This window comes from Falco punctatus, assembly GCF_963210335.1.
Source record: "Falco punctatus genome assembly, chromosome: 9".
NCBI lineage: Eukaryota > Metazoa > Chordata > Aves > Falconiformes > Falconidae > Falco > Falco punctatus.
Genome location: NC_137589.1, coordinates 24,616,374 through 24,638,085, shown reverse-complemented (window position 1 = coordinate 24,638,085; position 21,712 = coordinate 24,616,374). Strand labels below are relative to the sequence as shown.

Sequence of the window (21,712 nt, the reverse complement as noted above, 5' to 3'; positions counted from 1 at the left end):
CAAGGATATGAGAGCCAAATTTTAAGCACTTCCCTTTCCGTACCTCTAACCATAAACAATTCCAAGTTCTGTGCATGTATTTAGCTAAGAAGGTTTGCCATTTTTTGGCCAGGAAGAATTAGTAATAAAAAAGGAGAAAACTTACTTAAAAAAAGAATGTCACTGGGTATAACATTGCACACAATGTCCAAAATGAAAGAAAAGTTGGTAAAACTTACTTGGCAAGACATCATAATTATAATTTAAAATATTTTATGAAAAATAAAACTATTATAGAAGATTCAATTCTCACTCATCTGTTAGCTCATGGCTGCAGAAAATGGAATCTATAGAGATGAACCTGCTTGTATGAGGCTGGAGTTTTGCTGTGACAACTACCCTGAACAGAACCCTTGTTTGAGAAAGCAGGATGGCACCACAGGTAAAGAGGATTTACTGTGCATTAGAATGTTCCAAGCAAATATTGCCGAGGTAAAATCCTTTAGCCACCCATATCCAGATACGGTTGGGTTAGTATATTGAAACCGAAGAGCTGCTAATATCAGCTTAGCCAGCAGAAGGCAGGAGTGCCTAGGGGACTCTAGCAGACCCACTAAAGGAGCACAGGGAACATTTGGTTTCAGTTCCAGAACTACCGGGAGCAAAAGGTAACCCATTCAACACAATTATAAAATATCACAGCCTTCCATTAATCCCTGGTTACAATGCACAGTCAGGGACCACAGCACTGTGGTTTCTGTCTGTCTCCACATCAGTCTGAAGACAGGATGGGGGAATCTTTGGATGGAACAAGTAAAAGCAAAATAGACCCTTCAGCTATACTTGAAATCTATATGCTAAAACTCTTTAAAGTTTACTCTGTAAACTCTATAGATACTTATTCTTACTTTCAATGGTTTGAGCGGGGTATTGACTAAACTACATCAAGACTCAGTTTAAAAGCGTGTTCAAGAACTAGCTAAAACCAGCTCCTTAAGGAAAGTCTGATCTGTATCTCCATTTCCTAGTACAATTGCATCACAAACGTGTACCGAGCTGAGACATCACAGTTCACATCTACAGCAGCTTCTAGCTTCCATACAAGTGGAAGCTGTCTCCATTTCAAGGTTGGATCCATCATAGAACTGAGCAATGAAATCCAGATCCAGACTTCAGCCGCTCCAGCTGTCCAAAGCCATGATTCTACTTTGGCTCATCTCAGCGAGACTCTTGGAAAGGGCACATTTTTCCCTATGGTGACTCAGTGCTGGTCACAGTATGAAGAGTCAGAGAAACTGGGCTTAATCAGCTGAATTACACAGACTCGATTGTTTCTTCAAATGGAAACGCTCCTCACCTTCCTTTTCTATTTGAAAAACCTCAGCCCACCTATTTTTAGACTCAAAGTATCATTGTGAATCTTGATTCTGTCCTTCCAGCAATACAATTCCAATGACTTATGCAGAACTACAATAGATTTACACCAGTTATAAAATGAGCTTAACAGAGCTTCTCCATTTTACTTTGTAAAAAGATTTTTTAAAAGTGAGTTTCACTACCCCCACTGCACATATATTTTTGTGTATAATGCAACAAGAAAAGAAGACAAATGAAAGGCCATCTTGCACTTGGTTTTGATTCTTAACTGTTATATGAGTGGGAAGTACAGGTACATACCTGCCATGTAATTTTGTTTCACATCGTTAGAACTCCCTCTCATGCTTGTGTTTGGCTTAATTTCTGACCATCTTTAGTGAGGAGGGAGAAATAGTCCATGTAGATTCGACAGAAGTAGTGTCCTGAGATGTTCCCGACCTTCAGCATTTTTTGATCTTAAATTAACTCTGCAATTTGAAAACAAAGACATTTGTTTGCATGATCTGAAGATTGGTGCTCATTCATTCATTCATTCATTTATTCATTCACATTTTACAACCTTTTTAGGAGTGATTTACAGGATTTTTTTATCAAAAGAGACAGATATATATTCCAGAGTGATAACCAGATACCTTGAAGATTCAATAGCTTGCAGAGTGCGGTCAGGTTCCTAGCAAACAACTACCACAATCTCCAGCACTTTCTAGTAGTCCCAGCAGAGATTAACAGCTGAAAGAGCAAAAGTTTCCTCTCAGCCTGCCCATTGCAAAGCCTGGGGGATGTCTCCAGGCTAAAAAGAGGGGGCAGATGTCTTGTCCCCTGCTGCTGTCTATGTCCCTGCTGTGCCAGTTGTTCAGAGGGACTGCAGAAGAAAACGTGTGTCTCCACTCCACACATACATGATTTCCTGCTGCCAACAAGTACAGACAGGTGTCAATCTGGTGGACTGGGAACTAATGCAGCTGAGGTTTGAAAGTCCATCCTTTTTGGATGAGGAAAGGTGGACAGCTGGGATGGTGAGAGGCAGTAAATAAAACATCTTCTAGCTTCCATGCCTGAATCAGAGTCAGGAGATGCTAAAGGAAAGCTCAGCTATGGTGAACATGCCTTGCTGCTGTCCTTTTGCTGTGGAGACACCCACAGGTTCAGGCTAGTTTGCTTCATTGTTTCAAGAATATATTCATTTCCTACAAGGAGAATTGCCTGGCCCTTAGGAAATGCAGATATCATATAGGTGTAGATAGGTGTAGATACAGGAGACTTTCCTGAAGCAAGGGTCATCTTGAAGGAAAGTTTTGTGTCAGCCTATGGTATTCAAAACACACTTGGAAAAGTGGCAAGAAGGGCTCACCCACTGGGATGGTCTCCTGCACTTTACCTGGGGAAGGACTGTTGTTAGTGTTAGTTTAGGGACAAGCCTGTACCAGTCAGAGCTTTTTGTGGAACACTTAATATATCTATGTAAAAAAAAAAAAAGTAAAAGCAAAGAAAAAAATCCTGTGCTGTGTCTGGTTGCAGCCAGATGCAAAAGGGCATCCTCTTTGCAGAGATGTGTACTCAGTTATCTTCACTCAGAGGTTAAATTACCATTTTACTGCTTCTGTGGTACTCTTAAATGTGCAAAGCCAACACAGCCATGGAAGATTGTGATTATGTTCTGGCTCACTCATCAGCGGGGCTTTTGCCTAAATTCCAGTGGCACAGTGTTTATCGCTATTTAGTGGTGGTGGTGCCTGAGCTAGGAGGAAGCTTGGCTTTCAGATCCCATGGACGGAGGTCTGAAGAAACATCTCGTCCCTTGTAAACTGAGAACATTTGCTGAAAAGTGAGTAGGGTAACAATAAACATGGAGATCATGATGTAATCTCAGCAATCATTTTCCTAGATGGGGTCACTGTTGCAAAAACAACTCAGTGCCACTGATGAAAAGAAGAATAGTGACTGTCGCTGTCTCTGGAATCCTTGTGAAGATCCTTATCTAGCCTGGCCATAATACTAGTATTTGGGTAGTGTAATGTTTCAAGCTGGAAAAGTTGTATATGCACCAGGTGTTCAGGGTGCAGATCACCACTGGGACTGGATGGAAACAGCAGCACTGTACTGGTCTAGCTATCCCTTGTAAAGGTATGATGGCAGCTTCTGAACTTTGGGCAAAGAAGCTGGTCATGGCTGGTTTAATAACCTGGTGAAGTCCCAATTTTTTTAACTTTTTGAACAAACATGGCAGCCAGCAAGCAATGTGCAGAGTTTGAGCTTAGGTCAGGATTCAGCTAGATCAAACATTTAAGAATGTCTGAATTTAGTCTATTTTCAAGACAGAGGAAAGCAACACTGGTCATCTGGAACTTCTTGGGAGACGCTGAGAAACACGTGAGGTGTTTGCAGTAGGCATCACCTGATAAGAGCTACTAAAAAAACTTGCATGAATGTAGAGATTTCAAGGAGCTTAATCAGAAATCAGCTTCCACTCCCTTTCAAATAGGAGGCTTTTTTCAGTGGTCCTCTTAAGTGCCTAGCAAGTTGTGATGAGGAGGTTAAATTACAGAGACTATTCCTGGCCTGGCACAGACTGAATGTCAACTTCTTTCACTAGACAGGAGCTGGGCAAACCAGCAAACTTGGCTGGAGCGTGTGACATCACTGCTGCTGCAATACAGAAAGGACCAGTTGGTTCCCCCGACCCTTGGGCTGGTATTTGGCTGAAATATTGTGCCATGAGACATCATGGTGGTATTTTGGCAGTGACCTTAGGAGCTGCATAGCAGTATGAAGTCAACAGCACTGCATTCCCTTGAGGATGGGAAGAGAAGAGAGAGGGAGGGAAGGTCTGAGATGTTTTAATCTTTGTGATCTGGTTTCTTTATGTGGTGCTCTCTGTATGGCATCCATCCACAGCTCCAGCCCAAAACTCAGAGCCCTGTGGTGACTGCTGGCTGAGGTTTATTCAGTGGCGTGCTCTACTTGCATACACACTGCTGCTTTGGGCTTCCAGGGGCTCATAGTAGCAATGTATAGTTAGTACTTTGGAGACTCTCTAATGAATTGATGGCTTTTTTGCATAGGTGTATTTTGTTCATGGCACACATGGGAGCTCATAATCTGGTGAGAGAGCTGGATAGATACAGGCCTGTTCAGCTATGTGTCATCAGGCTGAGACAGTACTCCCAGCTGACGGCAGCTCCTCGCTAGCCTGAGCAGCACTGACTCAGTGAGCTCTCCTGGATACTGCCAGAAAAGCCTGCATGGCGGCAGTGATCAGTACATGGACGGCTATTGAGTGTGCTGTTGTCGGTCAATGATCACAGTACTGCTGTCTTCATTGCGCATTTAGGAAAACAGACAAAAGGGTGTCAGAGTTAAAGGTCACCCTGTGAGTCCCTGTCAGAGACAAGGACCCAGAAGGATGTCAAGGAGAATTTTAAACCCCTGTAGTCTGGTGCAGAATACCCGAATATCCTCTGTGCTGGGCTGCTTGGACTGCCAAAGGTGTGTGGGCTGGTCATATTGGGCTGCATCTGAGCCAGACACTCTCTGATCTGCCCTGATGCCTGGCTGCTCCAGGCACACTGCCTCTTTGAGTAGCCCTCAGGGCACATGGACCAGCGGGAGGATCACAACACCCTCATCAAGGAGGGGAGCTGCCTGGCAAGAGACAGTGGCACTCCAGCTACATTTCCCTGAACTGTCAAGAAAGGCAGCTTCTGGATTAAGGTGGTCATAAGATGAAAGCTATTAACATGAACCTCCATTTCCCTCATCCAACAAGATCACTTTCATTGTACTTTGTGGTCATAAGGGACAGCCAAAGAAAATTCTTCTGCTTTGGGAAAGAGGAACCGGTTTGCTCAAATACAAATACCTGCTCCAGCTATGGAGGGCGGAGAACTGGTCAGGCTCGGCTTAGGGTTAAAATCCCAAACACTGACAGAAATGACTACTATTGAGAACAAGGTGACCTCAGCTATTCCAGATTCAGATCTTTAACCATTGCACTGGAAAGCAAGGTGAAGGAACCATGTATCTGAACCAAACCAGTGTAGACTGGGTCCATTCCCCTTCAGGATTTGGCCCAGCAATTGTGTCTCGAACAGCTTGTACAGGGCCAGAGAAAAGGAGAGACTGTTCTTGAGTTTGGGCCAACTTCTGTTCTCAGTTACACTGGTATAAATCTAGAGTCATTTTACTGACGTCAGTAGAATAACTGAGAACAGAATTGGTGACTCTAAATACATCTACTTCCTAAGCTGACACTGGTGCACTATCCAGAAGGCTACATAAGCAACTGTAACCACAGTAAAGTGAAATCCAACATCTCTGATGAGCCAAACCTCACCCCCATGTGGCATTCAGACCAACATGTGAAGGAAAGGGATTTGGAACTGATACCACACTGCTATGTCACCAAATCATGTCCTCTGGATAATTCTGATTTTCTAACCTGTATCACCCATCACTGACAATAGCAGTGCATTTTTGCTCTTTTCTGCAATATTCACTAGAATACCTAGACCTAAGAGTTGTGTGGTAGATGTTGTGCAGTCCCAGGCCCGACCAGCAGAATTTCCATCCTGTGGACAATATCACCTTTTGGAAATATGTTTGTGCGTGATGGATGGGAAGATGTTCTCATTTAGATTGCTCTTGAAATTTCTCATGGAATAAAGATTCTGAAGAGAAATTAAGTCATAAATTTCAACATTTCATTCAGAATGAAAAAAAAAATCATTTTGTTTCAGAGTATTTTACTATTTTTACACTATAGGCCATGAGAAGTAGCATGTAATATATACTATAATAGTTAAAATATCATATTATTACTGTCCTTAAGTCAGAGAGGGTGTATGCTATTTAACATTAACTGAAACTTTTAATTTTATTTTCTGTGTCAAACAATACTCTGGCAGTATTGCAACAGTGTGATCTTGTGTTGAAATTTCCCTAAGTAAATATCCTAAATGATAAAAGAAAATATTTCCAACCATCTTTTAGGGGAAATGCCATTAAAATGAATATGATAGTGATTTTATTTGTTTAATCAAACAGTTTTTTTCTGAAGAAAAGACAGCTGAAGTCTTTTTCTCCCCACGAGGTCTACTGAAGCTAGTGTATCTGTTGCCATGGGAGCTGGAACTGGGGGCTCATCAGACTAACAGCTCAAGGAAGGTCAGTGCAACCTGGTGAAAGCGTGAATGCAAGGAGGGAGTGTACTAGCTAATGACTATGTTATGTATCCTGCTCTGTGTCCTTTCCCCAAAGGATGTGAACCTCTTCCAGGCCCCAGCTGCAATGCTTACCTCTTCAGCTCAGACCACAAAGCTTCAAGCACTGGGAGATGAAGACCTCACGTGAAGAAAAAAGGGAGGAACAGAGACTGCTTGCGACAGCTATGAAGAATCATGGCAAGTCTCTCTACCTTTCCCTTTCTGGTTCAATGGCAAACACCCAACAGTTATTTCCAGCTGGTCTCCGGACTGCCTTTCCCAATGTCCTCCAAATGCCCCATCCTGCCAAGAGGCCTGCCAAGTCTGGAAGAAGGAGATGTCTCTCAGAAAGGGTTGTATCTGGACTGAGGCTTTCTTGCAACTCCTGTTCACTCCTTCCATTACCTGAGCCCTATCCTACTGCCTTTGAAGAGTCAGTAACATGCAGACATGATGAAGAAAGTCAAAGGCAAGAGCACATGACTAACACGGGCACAGGGCAGGTGCAGCAGTTGACAAACAGCACAAGTCTATGAGAATCACAAGGCAAAGGGATGGTGCTCCTCCCATGACCTGAAGTCAGCACAGACAAGTGACATTTAAGCAACTGAACCCAAACAGTGCATTTCTTGGCATTAAATGTCTGACTGGAAAAGGCCACTGTCTGTATCTAGGTCAGTCATTATACACTGAGATATTTATACAGCTCCCCAGTAATATGGTACATGAACACCTCGTGGCTATTTATCCTTACAAACTCTCTCACTGCAAGCAGGATTTCTGTCTCATTTACAGATCAGCAGCTAAGGCCCAGCTTCAACTGACTGATTTGCCCAAGATCAAACAGGGCATTTGTGGCAGGGCAGGGAACCAAATCTATATTTTCTGAATCACACAAGAGCTTAACCTTTGTCAGTTAAGGAAAAAATGTACCTTCCCCCTGTCCTTCATGGGTCATGGTACTTTACCATGAGCCTCTGCAAATAAACCCTTTCAACTGAGTATGGTGCTGTAGCTTGGCACTATATTGTATAGTGAAATCCATCCAGATTTGCAGGTGACTGACTTGCTGCAAAGATCTCAGCTCAGCCTCAGGTACTTGATACCTATATCTGTCTGAGATCATGAAGACTCAAGCCTTCTTCATTAGTTAAAGGTGACAACTGATATTCCATTGGTACAGCCTCCTCACTGACAGGATTTTGGCTGATGAGACAGATACTCATCTCCTTTCATTTTAGTCTCAAGCAAGGCTTAGAGGATGAAAGCTTCTGAGTTTTCAATTGCTGTGTGGGAGAAAGGAGATTTTTCCATTGTAGAGGGAAAGTTGTAGAGTACTGTGGCATTGCAATGGCTAGAGACAGGAGATGACAAAGGGGGAAAGGAAGAAAAATACATGGACAAGAAAACAAATGAAATGTCTTGGATGCCTTGTGAAGGAGCACGCCAAACAGTCCCAGTCCCTGTCACGGGAAAATTGTAATGATACCAGCAAATATGTTAGACACAAAAGGGAAGCAGGTGTATTCTCCTCTGTGACCTACACAAGTAAATCTACAGCTAGCAACCAGTCATGCCTCACTTTCCAGGCTTTCCAGGCTGGGGAATCTGAAACCATCCCCCACTTACACTGCCCTCCTCATCAGCCCCAGCACACTGATACCATCTGCACTGTCAAGTTTACACTCAGATCATTTAAGCTTCTTGACAAGGAGAGTCTGACCCACACCTACTCATGCAGGATGCAGTCTCAGGAAATAATAGGCTTGCAGAAAACAAGTAGTGTTCTTTTACTGGTAGTCTCACCTGCTCCCTTGCTTTGTATCTTCTGGATATTTGGTTCTTTTGGACAAGAATTTTGCTGAATCTGTTTTCTATAAAGAAAAGAATTTAAGCCATGTATATGTGCTATGTTCAAAATTGTTTCAAGTTCTAAGTGGTTTTCTCACCCACTGATTTCCACGGGATTTAGGAACATGCAATATCTTGAAATACTGCAGTATCCTGAAATACCTCTCATGTTACCAAAGACAAATAAATATATGTATCAAAGGGGGGAAGAGAAGGTGGAGGCTTTGGTTTTCAAGGTTTTCTGGCTCAGGCTGCAGGAATAGAGCTATTTCCTTACTTACACCTTGCTATAGTTTTCAAGTGCAGTCAAAAGAGCTTAGTTCCCCAGCAAGCAGTGTGGCGGAGCCGGGGCGGGGTGATACACATTTATATACATGCCAGAGCATATGACTCAAGCATACAACCATCCATTCACATAACATCTTTCTTCTGATGACAAACTGTTTCTCAACTATCGGTGATTACAACAGAGCTATTCCAGTTGAAGGACAAAGGCTGTGGCTTGCCATATTCCTGCCTGCTATCTGGAAGATGGCCATGGGACTATCCACCTATGGCAGGACTTGAGAGGGCAGGGGAGAGCCCACCCACCCTGTCTCCCAGGTACTATCTCTGGAGGTCATACTGTTTTCCTCCTTTTGAGGAATAAAAACCAGACAGTGGTCTTGTCCTGAGCAAGACGGAAGCTCCTTCCAGTTCCCTTTTCACTGTGCAACAGGAGTAGGTGGTTTTTTCCCAGGGAAATGCAGTCTCCCACTTCCTATTCAGAGATTGATTCATTGGTGTGTCCCCATGATTTAACAGTTAGTCCCCAAGGCAGTTCCTAATTCTTTTACAGTTAATGCAGCATTCTACTGTGCTTCTTGTGATTATTCTGTAAAGGATATATGCAAAAGACAGAAAAGAAAATAACAAGAGTTAAGCAGAACCCACACTTGTTCCCTAAAAGACAGGCCAGTGACTCTGGCTGAATCAGTCCCTCAGCAACCTCGGTGATACTGTCATCACAGTGCTTTTCCAGACCATCTAGACCCTCTGAAGAACACTGCAGGCAGGCAATAGCATCACCTGCAGCTCATTGCTGTCACCAGCCATTTCTTCCCCAGCCCTTCTCAACTTCTCCACACCTCAAGTGGCAATTCTAGCTACTTGTCTATGGCTTTGTTCAATTCACAAGCCTGGTCAAAGAATAATTTCTCAGTTTTGGAGAAACGGGCTAAGTCCTAATGTTACTACTTCAAAACAGATCAGTCAAAATGAAGAGTCTCAGCGACCAACATCCTGACCAGGAATGCTGCCCCACTGCCCCAGCACAAACCCTGGATGCAGCTTGCAGGTCCTGTTCCCTCTGAGCATGCTGTTGCTTCTGCACCAACATGTCAGGCAGTCCTGGGCACCTACTCCAGTTTCTGCACGATGGAGCCCTATGCTTTGAAACATGCAAAGGATGGGGACAGGGGCACACCTGAAATACATCACAATGGAACAGAAGCCATCAGAAGTGTGCAGAACCGTACAAGGGTCTGTAACGAAGCTGACAGGCAAGCCAAATGAACCTTAAGGTATGACAGCTTATGTCTGATCTAGATAAAGGTGATAAAGAGAAGCACATCTGAGACTGAGGATTTGCAGTAGCTGTAAACTGCCAGATACTGCTGTTTTCTGATTCTGCATGTTAAGGTGTAGCCAAACGTCAACGACATGCAACTCTTATAGAGACTTTTCAAAAAACTGCAGAAATTTTCATCTCTACCTTCTCCAAGTGGAAAGTATGATCTAGGTGGCCTTCATGTACTTGGCTGTTATAGCCCTGTCACAGTTCCCAAAACAGCCTCAGACACAGTGTGTAAGTAACAGGGAAAGCATCCCTGAAACTACTGGGATGTAGCTGTGTGAGAGACTGAAAATAAAGATGCATCACTATTTGACCTGCTTGGCTCATAAGAAGATTGGTTTGACTGTTACCAGATGATTTAGATTAATCATTACTAGCTAATGTCTTCTTGTTTATCATTATTTGCAAGCACAGGAGGTGGATGATAAAGAAATCTAGGACTATAATTAAATATCTGCTTTCTATGCTTGTCCAAAGAGGATGATTTGGCAGGGGAACCGAAGAGAGAGGAAAACCTTAATTCTGGGGAAGGGTTTCAATGCTGCCTGCATTTCTCTGGGGCTGCTATGAGACAGGGTGTTTGGTGGCAGTCTCTCTGACCATGCACACTTGAAAACCATAAAAACCTGGCAAGCAGCAACATAGCCACAAAACACCAAGCTTAACACACACACAAATATACATATACACACACACACTTAGATATGTATATATAAGCAATCACTGACTCACACAGAAACACATGCAGGCTTGATAGAAGAGGGACAACCCTTTCTCAAGTGTAAAGTTTCCCTATCAATGCACACATGCAGCCCCCACTATGGTCCCTTTCCCCACACACCTGTCAGCTGGCTCACAGACTGCTGGTCCCAAAATTTGACACTACCTCAAGCAATGCACACTAGCTCTAAAAGCAATGGACTCACCCGCTTTCTTATAGTATACAAAGCTCTGTGTGACCTGGCATCCCAGCTGCAGGCAAGCCAGCACGGCGAAGCCGGCAGCTAAAAACCACTTGCAGAATTTGCCTCTGCTAGCAACATTCCGTGTGTGTAAACTCAGCTAAACTCAAGAAAGACTGATACAGATGAGTGGTGTTTTCCCCCAACCTGGCTCATAGGGTTGGTTGGCTTTTTTCCCAGTCTTGGAGTGATTTACATTTTCATGGGCCTTTTGCACAGCTCTAGTAATGCATGCACGGACAAAACAAACGGAGAAGGAAGTAGGAATAAGAGGCTACAGAGTGAAAATTCCCTGTGCTTTTGGTTTGCAGCGCAGGAGTGCAATTATACCTGCATACCTCCACCCAGCTGTGGCCTTCAAGTTCACTGGTGAGTGCCTGTTACAACTGTTTTGGCAACTAAATTGTTAATATGTATGTAAATACCTTCCTAGTGACAAGCGTGGAAGGGTGGAGAAATTCAGTCGTTTTGGGGCTCCAGTATAATAGAAATCTTTTATTTGTTAGTATTCTCCACAGATCTTATCCTTCAAGCATTTAACTGAGTGCATTTGCTTCTTATATGGTCAGTTCCTTGAAGAAGTGAAGGAAAAGAAGTCATGGACTTTGATCCTGTCCAGAAAGTTAATTTCTTCTTATGTCTTCTCACTTTTTCTTCTCCTCAGCTGCCCTCCCAGAATGGCAGAGGACTAGTGAGGAACCCTGTAGCTGATACTGTACAAAGTCAGTATGAACCAGTTGCTTTGACCTGCTGCTGGAAAACTTCCCTGTTCAAATTTAATCGGATTGCCTGTTCACAGGCCATTTAAAAAAGCTTAAGCAGTTTGGCTTCTCAAGCTCAATTTTAATTATTTCTGTTCTTATTTTGCTGCTGAGTTCTGCAGCTAGGCTAATAAAATGCAGTTCCTTAGGAGGGCAGATTAAGAAGTTCTGCAACAACTGGACTCAGAAAAGCTTACGTCATTTAAGAAATTTTCCAGTGATTAAAATTGGATACAAGTCATAGTCATAGTCATTTATAGTGGCCGCTTAGCACTGCCTAGGTATTTGAACTATTTTACTTTTTCAGGCTCTGTAGGAACTAATTTCACTCTATAAAATATTTAAATTATTATCTTACTATTTGTTCAAAGAAAAAAAAAAAGAAATAAAAATGCCTTCAAACTCCTACACAAATCACTAAAGTTTTTACGAGTACCTTATCTGCAGGCAGTAATCATCTGGAAAATAAAATCAATGTATATTTGCTTAAAGTTGCTTACAGCACAATGCATAGGACAATTAAATGGAGCTTCATAGCAATTTTATGGTCTTTTAAAAAGATCATAGCCCCTTACCAAATAATTGTATGTCATAAACCGTAATTACTGCATACAAATCTGTATGTATGTCTCATTCCACACACAGACTTTGAGAGAGAATCCTGCATTTTTCAGAACAGAAAAAAACTGTACTAAATGAAAGGTCTTTCCTCCTCTAATTACTGAAAAAAAAAAAGATACAAATGCTGTTTGATTTCTCTTATCTGATCAATCACACAACTGATCCTTAAGTGCCCACACATTCACACACTCAGGCTCACCATTCTTCATCATTTCCCTCCTTTAAAAACACCCATACGCTTCCCCCTTACCTTCTGTGCTCCAGCTTCCTGATCAGGGACAGTACAGGGCTGCACTTTCTTCCCTTAAGTCAAAGCCCCAGCACATTTTACAGCAGCCTGCTTACTATTAGCACTTCCCATTATTTATGTGTTTCAGACTTTCCTTCTGAACATGGTTATCTTAATAGAAACAACCACTGAAAAATAAATAAATAAAAAAAAATGTGGAGGAGCTAACCCTTGAGCCCTTGCAGACCTGCCCAGCCAGGTGAAGTGAGCAAGGAATCCAAAGTTAGTAAAATGTATTTAAATAGTTATCAGGCAAGGGGAAACCAAACGGAGATCATGGTAGGGAAGAGGCAAACATACGTATTGGAATAACCATGCGGTGTCAAGTAACAGACAGATGAAACAAACAGTCATCAGCTATTTTTACATTCAGATTCGGCATTAGTAATGCTTCAGAGATAACTAATACAGACAGTAATGCTGTGCTATTGGCTCGCTACTGCCAGTGATTCAAACCTTAAAGCACTGCATTTTTGTATCTACAGGTGGGAGTCACAATGTTTATTAAGGTCACCATTAAAAATACTATGTAAGAAGTATGCACATGAGTAACACATTGCTGTCCTGCTGGTGCTTTTTCATAAATAGCTCATTTCATCATAGAGGCTGGACAAATGTATCCAGCGTTCTTGGAGTAAGGACCCCATTCCACCGTCCTTCCAAAGCAAACAAGACCAGCCACCCTCCTGGAGGCACATGTCAGCATAGGGTTTCATTTGGCGAACTGCAATAGGATGTTGAATAATAGGGGAAATATTCCATGAAGTCAACAAGCTAGGTTTTTGTACTGCAGATATAAACAACGGATTGCACCCTGTGCCATGCTGAGTGCACAGAGCTCCTTAGTGAAGTCACGGGGTGCTCTCAGGACTCAGCATCACGCTGGACTTGAGCCACAGCCTGCAGCAAAATGAAGAGCAGAGACTCCTGCGATTACAGCCCAAGTCCTGCTTCCATGGCAGAGCAGGGCTCCACGTGAGCCCGGTGCTCATTTGCATTTTAAAAAGAGCTGCTAATTATATTGCTACAGCATGAGCAAGGCAATAACCATGCAGTACCTGCTGCCTGAGAATCTCCAAGCAGCAGGCAACTTATGAACTCATCCTCTCTGTGATCCAAGAGCAACCTGAGCTTACTGGTCCTTGGAGGGGCAATGACCTGCCTTCTGCAAAGTAACTTTCTGCTTTTAATTCTCCACCTGGGAGAGGTGTATTGTTCACCTTAGCTCCCAGCAGGAAGATTTTGCAAAGCTCCCTCCCCTAAACTCCTGGTCTAGGCTTTTGGTGCTCAAATGATTCTCCTAACTCACCCCAAAATGAATGCTGGCCTTGCCAAACATCGGGGCACTTCTGCCAAGTTCTGGCCCCAAACTACACACTTCTAACATCTACTCATGCCCTGCACCCATAAGTGCACTTATACACAAAGATCTGGTGCATCGTGAGTCATGGCACCTATGAACTGAGGTATCTAAGAGAACTGCTGCATGCTGAAAAAAAAAAAGTTTGGGATGAAAACAGACAGTGGAAAAGTAGCTTTCAGGCATCCACTGCCACTAATGTAGGCAAAACTGTCTGTATATGTGTGTCTGTCTCTCCCACACATTTCTAAAGAGGGGTGGAATGTACTTCTGGAATACTTGTGCTAAAAATAAACCCATCCCTGCTGTCTATGAAGAGAGGCAGGTATAGCCCTGCTTTCTGTAAGCCCGTGAACTTGTGAACTGCTTAGAGGCTGAGGTGCAACTAGGAAGACCCCTATGGAAATTTTAACTGCTAGGGCAGGAATGGTGACAATGCTTGGAAAATCCAAAACAGGCCTCTCATACAAAAGCATCTGGAGTTAACACTATTCATCATGTGGAATGGGCTTTACAGACTCCAGCTTCGAAAGGACTCAAATCTTGGGATAGGCGTTATGCTTATTCAAATATCATTATAATAAATACATAAAGTTACAAATTCAATTCTCAGATAAGACCCTGGGATCAAATGGCCTGTCATTAAAATAAAACCACTTCTGGGGAAAAATACTGAATAACACATAACAAACACAACCCAGTGACACTTAGATGTTGTTACCCTGCTCCCAGGAAATTTTTAAAAAGCAAAAATTCCTTCTGCTTCCTTTCAGTGAGTGTAGAGCAATAACAGATCCACTCAACTCTTGTAGACAGCAATTTGGACTGAAATTCTAAATTTATATGAAAAGAGTATGCATTTGCACAAATATGTCAATGGAAAATTAAGGTAGGTATATATGTATAATGAACTCCATCTTTCACACACACACTTGAAACTTTGTATGCTTAGCAAGATTGAGAATACAGACATGAGAGCCTTATGCAAGAGCGGTAGTTTTCAGTATTTTCTAACTTGTATCCCTTAACACTTTCTCTAGGGAAATAAATGGAGTTCTGCCCTACTGAGAGAGACAGTTTTTTTCCCTCTGTTACCTTAGCTGCAAATCCCAGGGAAGCAGTATGCAGACCCCAAGGGGTCAATGGACTAATGACATGTGAAAAGTCCCTGCTACATGGAAACCAAAAAGTGGAACTGATTATAAACAGAAATGAAAACATGCCACCCTAGACTGGGAAAATGCAAGCATCAAACTGTTTTGGTTGTAGAAAGTAAATGGTTCATAATTCTCATGGCATTAACAGACAAGGGACCTATTGACTATATTGAGTTTTCAGTTGTTTGTTTACAGCACTTTTTGTCCAGCAGAGCAATGCAGGTTCAATTCTTACCTGGCAGACACAGACTGAATGATTTGTTTCTGTTATCACAGTCAGTGCAATAACTTGTTTTCTGGGCAGCGGACAGGTAAGTGCAGAGCATTGGCTGGACGGAGCAGCCCCAGGGTCATACCAGCTGAACAAAAGGAGCAAACCAAGGACTAGAACATGCCCCACAGGAGGGCAACGCCTTCACCTGCTCTGTATGCTGATCCCCACGCTTGCAGGCAGATAATGCTGCGCCCCACCTGAAGCCTTGCAAGGCCTGCATTTCTCTAGCATGTTTCTAGCACCTGCATGTCTGCTCCTGGATGTGCCAGGGAGTGCAGCAGCAACACAGTCGTAAACAGAGTCATGGTGCAAACCAGATGCTGCTCCACCTGCCTCCTTGGGGCAGCCCAAGTCTCTCCTGCTTGTTTTCCAGCAGGGGGGCTCCACCTCCTTGGGATTTGTTTGGATGGGGAGGTGGCTGCCAGTTCTATCCCATTCCTGCAGTTTGCCAACAATCTGCACCCAAGATCCTTTCCTTCCATGCTCATGCTGATCTGAGCACACACCTCCTCTAATGATGGAAATGCTCCCAGTACCTGTGGAGGGGGTGGTCCACTCATTCCTCTTTTTGCAGTCTCTGCATTTCACACCTTGCTGAAGGAGAGGGCATGGCTGAAAATGAGTTGAGATGTCCATTTTTGCATTCTCCTCTAGGAGGCACCGGACTTGTGTATCTGCACATTTTCTACTAAGTGTGAAAGCATCACTGCTTCTTCCTGCAGGCAGATTTTGTGTAAAAGCTCTGTTCAGACCTACCCCACCTTCCTGTCTCCAGGAGGCAGCAGAGACCTGAGGGTCCTAAGTGAGGAGGATGTCTCAGTATTGCTATAGGTGTTTTCTCACCCAAAGGGGAACTACACCAAGGCTGCATTTTTTGCTCAGCACCTCCTGTTAGCCAACACAGGCCATGCTGCACCTCGTATCAGGGAAAATGACAAGTAGATGCCTGTCATGTTCCTGTCTCCCTGTATCCTCTCCTGGGTCCAGGCCCTTAAACATCCAGGTTTGAATCAACTTCTGTCCTGACAAATCCAGCTGTAGGTGAGCAGATGTAGGTGATGACAGAAGGGTTCCTTGCACCTGAAGACCAGTAGCAGTCCTGTGGCCTCTTCCTTTGGGGTCATTTCTCCCCCTTACTGGAAAAGCTGCTTATCCACCCCTCACACAGAATTTGTGCAATGAGACAGATGCAGGACTCATCTGCAGCCTCTCTCCAGGGCTACTCCTTGGGACTCAAACCTTGGCAGTAGCTGGAGTTTATCAGTCCCAACTCCAGGGACTCCTAGAGCTCTGACAGGGAGAGAAATTCTAATTTTTTAAGCCCTTGGAGCGTTCTCTATTTGTCCCAATTACAGCTTTGAATGAAGCCTGGCAAGGTAAAAATCCTCTGCAAAAGGAAGCTCTGGAAGAAATTTCAGCATGGTTCAGGCAAAAAGGAATACTTCCTTGATTTCACCTTTCAGAATTTTATAATAGAGTGTCTAATATAATACAATATCAAAATTGTTTTAATCCTGCCCTCAGAAAGGAGTAAAAGATACTATTTTCCAACAAACAAAATGCTATGATTCTTCTCTAGAATCAGATTTCTCATGAAACCAACAAACTTTGCAACATTTCAGCTTTGACTGCATTTGTGATTGTGGGCAGAATTTGGTTCCACCATCTTTTTGCCTATCTGTGAATATGACCTTAAATTCAATTATAAAAGAATTTCTACAGCTTGATCTGCTCTCCCTGCTGCCGCCCCATTGATACCACCTAGACTCAGCGGACTCAGAGAGGACTTGTCTGGATTCCAGCCCTGAACACTCATCCTAAAACTCTGGGATGTGCCTGGCTGTGGCACCAGACTGGCTCAGCAGCCCTCTTATGGCTTTCAGGGACGGAATGTAGGCTAGAAGGACTAAGACTAGAAGACACAGCCTCAGTGACAGTTTTGGCAAGGTTGTCAGTCACAGCTACAGCCTACTTTTCTCCCCAAATCAAACTGACTTTTCAGTCAGGAGCAAAATCTTGCTTTTGCCAGTAAGACAGCCACCTCACGTACATTGATCATATCTACAGAAACCCCAAAAAGATGTTTGTGTGTAACTGTTTCACTATTAAACGTTCTGCTGAGAGCGGAAGAAAGATGTAGCAGAAAAAAAAAACTTACTACAGGAAATGCTAAACACCAGAAGATGGCTAAATTATTCTGCAAGTAAGGGTTTAAGCCTGCAGTGCACTGTTCTACCCATGCAAAGGAATCGTGCTATCTAAAATAGAAAAAAAACCACTTTACGTGCTTATCTGCCTTCTGGGCACTGATTTACCTTGAAAATCTTTCCTTTCCCATGAGGAATTGTCAGTGAAATCAGCAGAAAGCAACAGCACTTCGCAATTTTCAGGAGAGGTTCAGCCTGTCCCAGGACATGCAATGAATTGGTCTTGCAATTAAAGGTTGAGAAATGAGCACACTCGTGACAGGTCAGATGAGGGAAAAAATGCCTTTATACAGTCTGAGTGATCTAAAAAGTAATTCTCTTTAAAAACATGTAGAACCCAGTGACATTAAGAAATATTAGGACAAATGCATTAGGTATTTTATAAACACAGCTATAATCCATCTAGTTTAAGAAAAGAGGTTGGAGGAATGTGAAGTTCCTGCCCTAGTGTAAATACTTCCTATTTACAAAACACAAAGCAAAAAACAGAGACCACAAGCTAATTAAAATAGCCGGACAGTAATGATGGGAAGCATAAGGTGCTATTTTTAGGGGATTGTATGAGAGCCCAAGCAGCTAGAAGGCTAGTCAACCCGGAGGAGTCACATGGCCACTCTCAGAGTGCTTTGCACTGTATCACCCCACCACAGACAAGGTGAACTGGCCAGTATGATTTTTGTTCCAGATTCCGCCCCCCCCTCCCCGATTTCATGCAATATTTTGCATTTTACACTATGTTGGATGAATTTCCATGGACGTTTCCACAGAACCACTGGCCCTGTCTTGTGCCAGGTCCCTTTACAACCGAGACATGGGTTTGGGGCAGTGTTTGCAGGGCTGACTCCCCCCAGATTTTGGGGAATACTGACGTTTTACAAGAGGAAATTGTGTTCTGCAGTAGTACAGCTGGTTCTGCAGATGTAGTTGCAGTTCAAATGTGGGCTTATCTCTGTGTGAGAAGGGGTGAAGAGAGAAAAGATACAACATTAAAACTTGTTATAAGCTACTAAGTTTGCCTGAATTACATGGGTTTTCATTTTGTGGTTTGCAGAATACACTTGTTGTGGGCCAAGAAGAGGAAACAGTGAAGCACAGCAGAAGACAACATGAGAATTTTATTCCTCAGCAGTCACTGAAGTTTCGAAACTTATTTGCATTATCTCAAAACCTCATAGCATTGCAGAATGTGTTCAGAAAATACCAGGCTGGAAAATGTCTACCTGCATGGTTTTGTGCTGGAGCACTGGTGGGCAGTGAGGGAAGGCTAGCTTGGCTTAGGAGAGGGGTTTCAGCCCAGATATACATCAGACAGGAAAGAAATTTAAATTTGCACTTCCTCCTTCTCAAACCAACTCTTTTCCTAGCTCAAAACCCTTCCCAGAAAAGGACTATTGGAAACCACAAAAGGTTTTGAAAAATGTTTCGGTTTTGCATAGCTTGGCAGAAAAATGGGCACCACTAGTATGCAAGCCACAGCAAACACAATTGCCTAACCTGTTTCCAGTCTACCAGCAGAACAGAACACACCAGTTAACTGTGAAAAGCAACATAGCTTTTTGCCTTTTTCCCAAAAGCAACATAGCTTTTTGCCTTTTTCCCATTCCAGTAATCCGAGGAATTATAATACCATATTTCTAAAACGATATGACTTTAAGTCACAGTTAAGAAGAGTAAGAAATCTAAAATTGGCACTCAGTAAAGCAGGAAGCACTAGAGAGAGAACTAGAAGTTTATGCCCAGCCTTTCAGAAAAAGCCAATGTGTCATTGTTCAAGGTTTTGCTGAATGTCAGGAATGGAAGATTAACAAACAGTGAGAGATTATGAGTGTTAGCAGGAGGGGTTCATGCAGAGACAGGAAGGTCAAGAACAGCTAAAAACCTGGCCTGAAAGATAGCAAACATACTTCTCTGCAGAACAGTGCTAAATAATGACTGAGAAGAAAGGAGCCACATGAGGAACAGAAAGCAACTGCTGCAGAAAAACAAGAAAACAGAAATGCTGCGTTTGGAAACAGCTCAGTTGTGCAGATTTGTTGCAGAAATCAGTCCCAGCTCCTCTGCTTGCAGTACACCTGGGCTGGTGGACACAGCCCAGGATCTGGCTGCAAGGCCCTTGGCACAGTCTGCCTAGGGAATTAGGTGGACTGGAAATCTAGGGATGGGTCTTCATCTTTTCCTGGTAGCTGAACTTGGAGAATAGGGTCAGTGAGATATGTGGAGTAGATGGGAAGACAGAATCCCCCAGGGCTAAAAACTCTGTCACAGCCCCTTAATGAGGATTAACCAGATGAGTACCAGGTAATCAGAGACTACTTTTAGTGGTAAAGTGATTCGTAGGACTGAAATTCACTGTACCAAACGTACTGAAGTGGCTGGTATTAATAAACTGACACATGCAAACAAAAGAATTCTTCTTTAATCCCATTCCATTAAGGAAAGGGCATGTGGTTTGAATTATGGTCATGTAAACCACTGACTTCAGGCAGTTTTTCAAGTTTTGTAGTCTGCAAAACTTATTAGAAATTTTATGCTGTCAAATATTTGAAGAAATATATAACGGGAATAAAGAGATAAATATTGCCTTTTAAAAAATGTCAAAACTGGTTTCCTTTAAACTTTACAAAGGCATTTTAGGTATCTCCCCCCCCCCCCAAACAAACAAACAGTAAAATTATTACTGATGAAAATTCTAATCCTGCAAACATGTATATGATTAATTATCTTCCTGCAGAGATCAGGGGCCCTTCTCTGGGGAACAAAACTAAACATGTTCACAGAATCAAGGCTCTAAGCAAATTCATAACATCACTCACACATATATTCTTAGAGATTTCAGCAAGTGTTTACACACAATGTAGAGCACAGACTGAAGCATTTAAGCACTGAATGCTCAAAGTGCATATTTATGGCAATGTTTTTTTAGTGACAGAAAGTATTGCTGTTTCAAGATGCAGCAGTAATTCCCAAATCCAAGATGTATCTGAAATCCATTAAGAAAATGACCATGTATGCAGACAGGCTTGAAAAAGGAGGCAAGGTCTGGTGTCTCCACTGATGACACTCAACAACAATGTCCATGTCATTTAGGATCACGAGTCACATTGATTCCAACCCTGCTGAAGAACATTAGACCCTCAGACATTTCAACATGGCACAGGGAAGCTGGATATTTTCGAAACTGATGTTGACTGCAGAAGCAGCCTGACAGATGTGGCTGAGCCAGCTGCAATCAACAGAAACCCTTCCAGAGACATGAGTGCGAGCTCAAACATGCTCTGCTTACTTATAGTTTTAAAGACGCAGTTTGTGCTGTCCTCACAGGAGGGGTGCAAATCTTGGACTAGTCTTTTTCCAGCCCAGTTGAGCATGACAAGTGTGAAACATTTCAGTAGAAAAAAAATCTCTGCCGATTCTTAAAGTCTACATATTTTTAGGAGAACAATTGAAGAAACAAACACAAAACTTCCATGTTAGTAACGCAAGACCAGAAAATATGAAGAAAGCAAGGAACTGGTGGGATAAATAGAAATGAGTAAAAATGAAATGTTATTTAAACAACAATATTTTTACATTGTTCAACATAAGATGCTTTGAGGTATGGTTAATTCCAGTGACTTGATTCACATTTTCCTTTGTACCTTTCACAGCTTTACCATTTATTTTGGCAACACCATAAAAAATTATAGTCACCAGATTCTTATAGTTGCCTTCAAAAATCATTTGCAGACTCACTGTTTCCACCGGATACTTCAGATATAATCATATAGTCCTTATATTTACTATTTGAGTTACATTAGCTTGTGAAGCCCATGACATTTTAATAATAATCATCAAGTATATTAGGGGCTTCCTCTGTGGCTGCTGGTGTCAGAGTAAGCAAGCATCTAACCTTGCACTCAGAGAAGATGGTCTATAAATCCAGGCCCATGTACACCTGGTCCCGTTGTTTAAGACAAAAAAACAAACTACTGTAAATTTGAATAAAATCATGCTGTAAAACACAGAAACTCATATCAAATACTTCTATTGGAATGCTTTCCAGATCTCACCTTTAGTTA

General features: G+C 42.6%; 1 protein-coding gene across 7 annotated transcripts in view; it reads right to left on the bottom strand.

Annotated features, from left to right (window-relative positions):
• Positions 1-21,712, bottom strand: part of LOC308069364 (cardiac-enriched FHL2-interacting protein) — a 51,256-nt gene that overhangs the window by 6,279 nt on the left and 23,265 nt on the right. The window contains exons 1-4 of one of the 7 annotated variants that reach the window (XM_080401551.1): positions 12,618-18,711; positions 8,364-8,431; positions 6,651-6,881; positions 1,657-1,823 (exon numbers count right to left, since the gene is read on the bottom strand). The gene's annotated coding sequence lies outside the window, so the exon portion shown is untranslated. Of the gene's footprint in view, positions 1-1,656; positions 1,824-6,650; positions 6,882-8,363; positions 8,432-10,949; positions 11,058-12,617; positions 18,712-21,712 lie in introns of those variants that run through there. The other 6 variants (XM_080401550.1, XM_080401554.1, XM_080401553.1 and 3 more) reach the window with 6 other exon arrangements.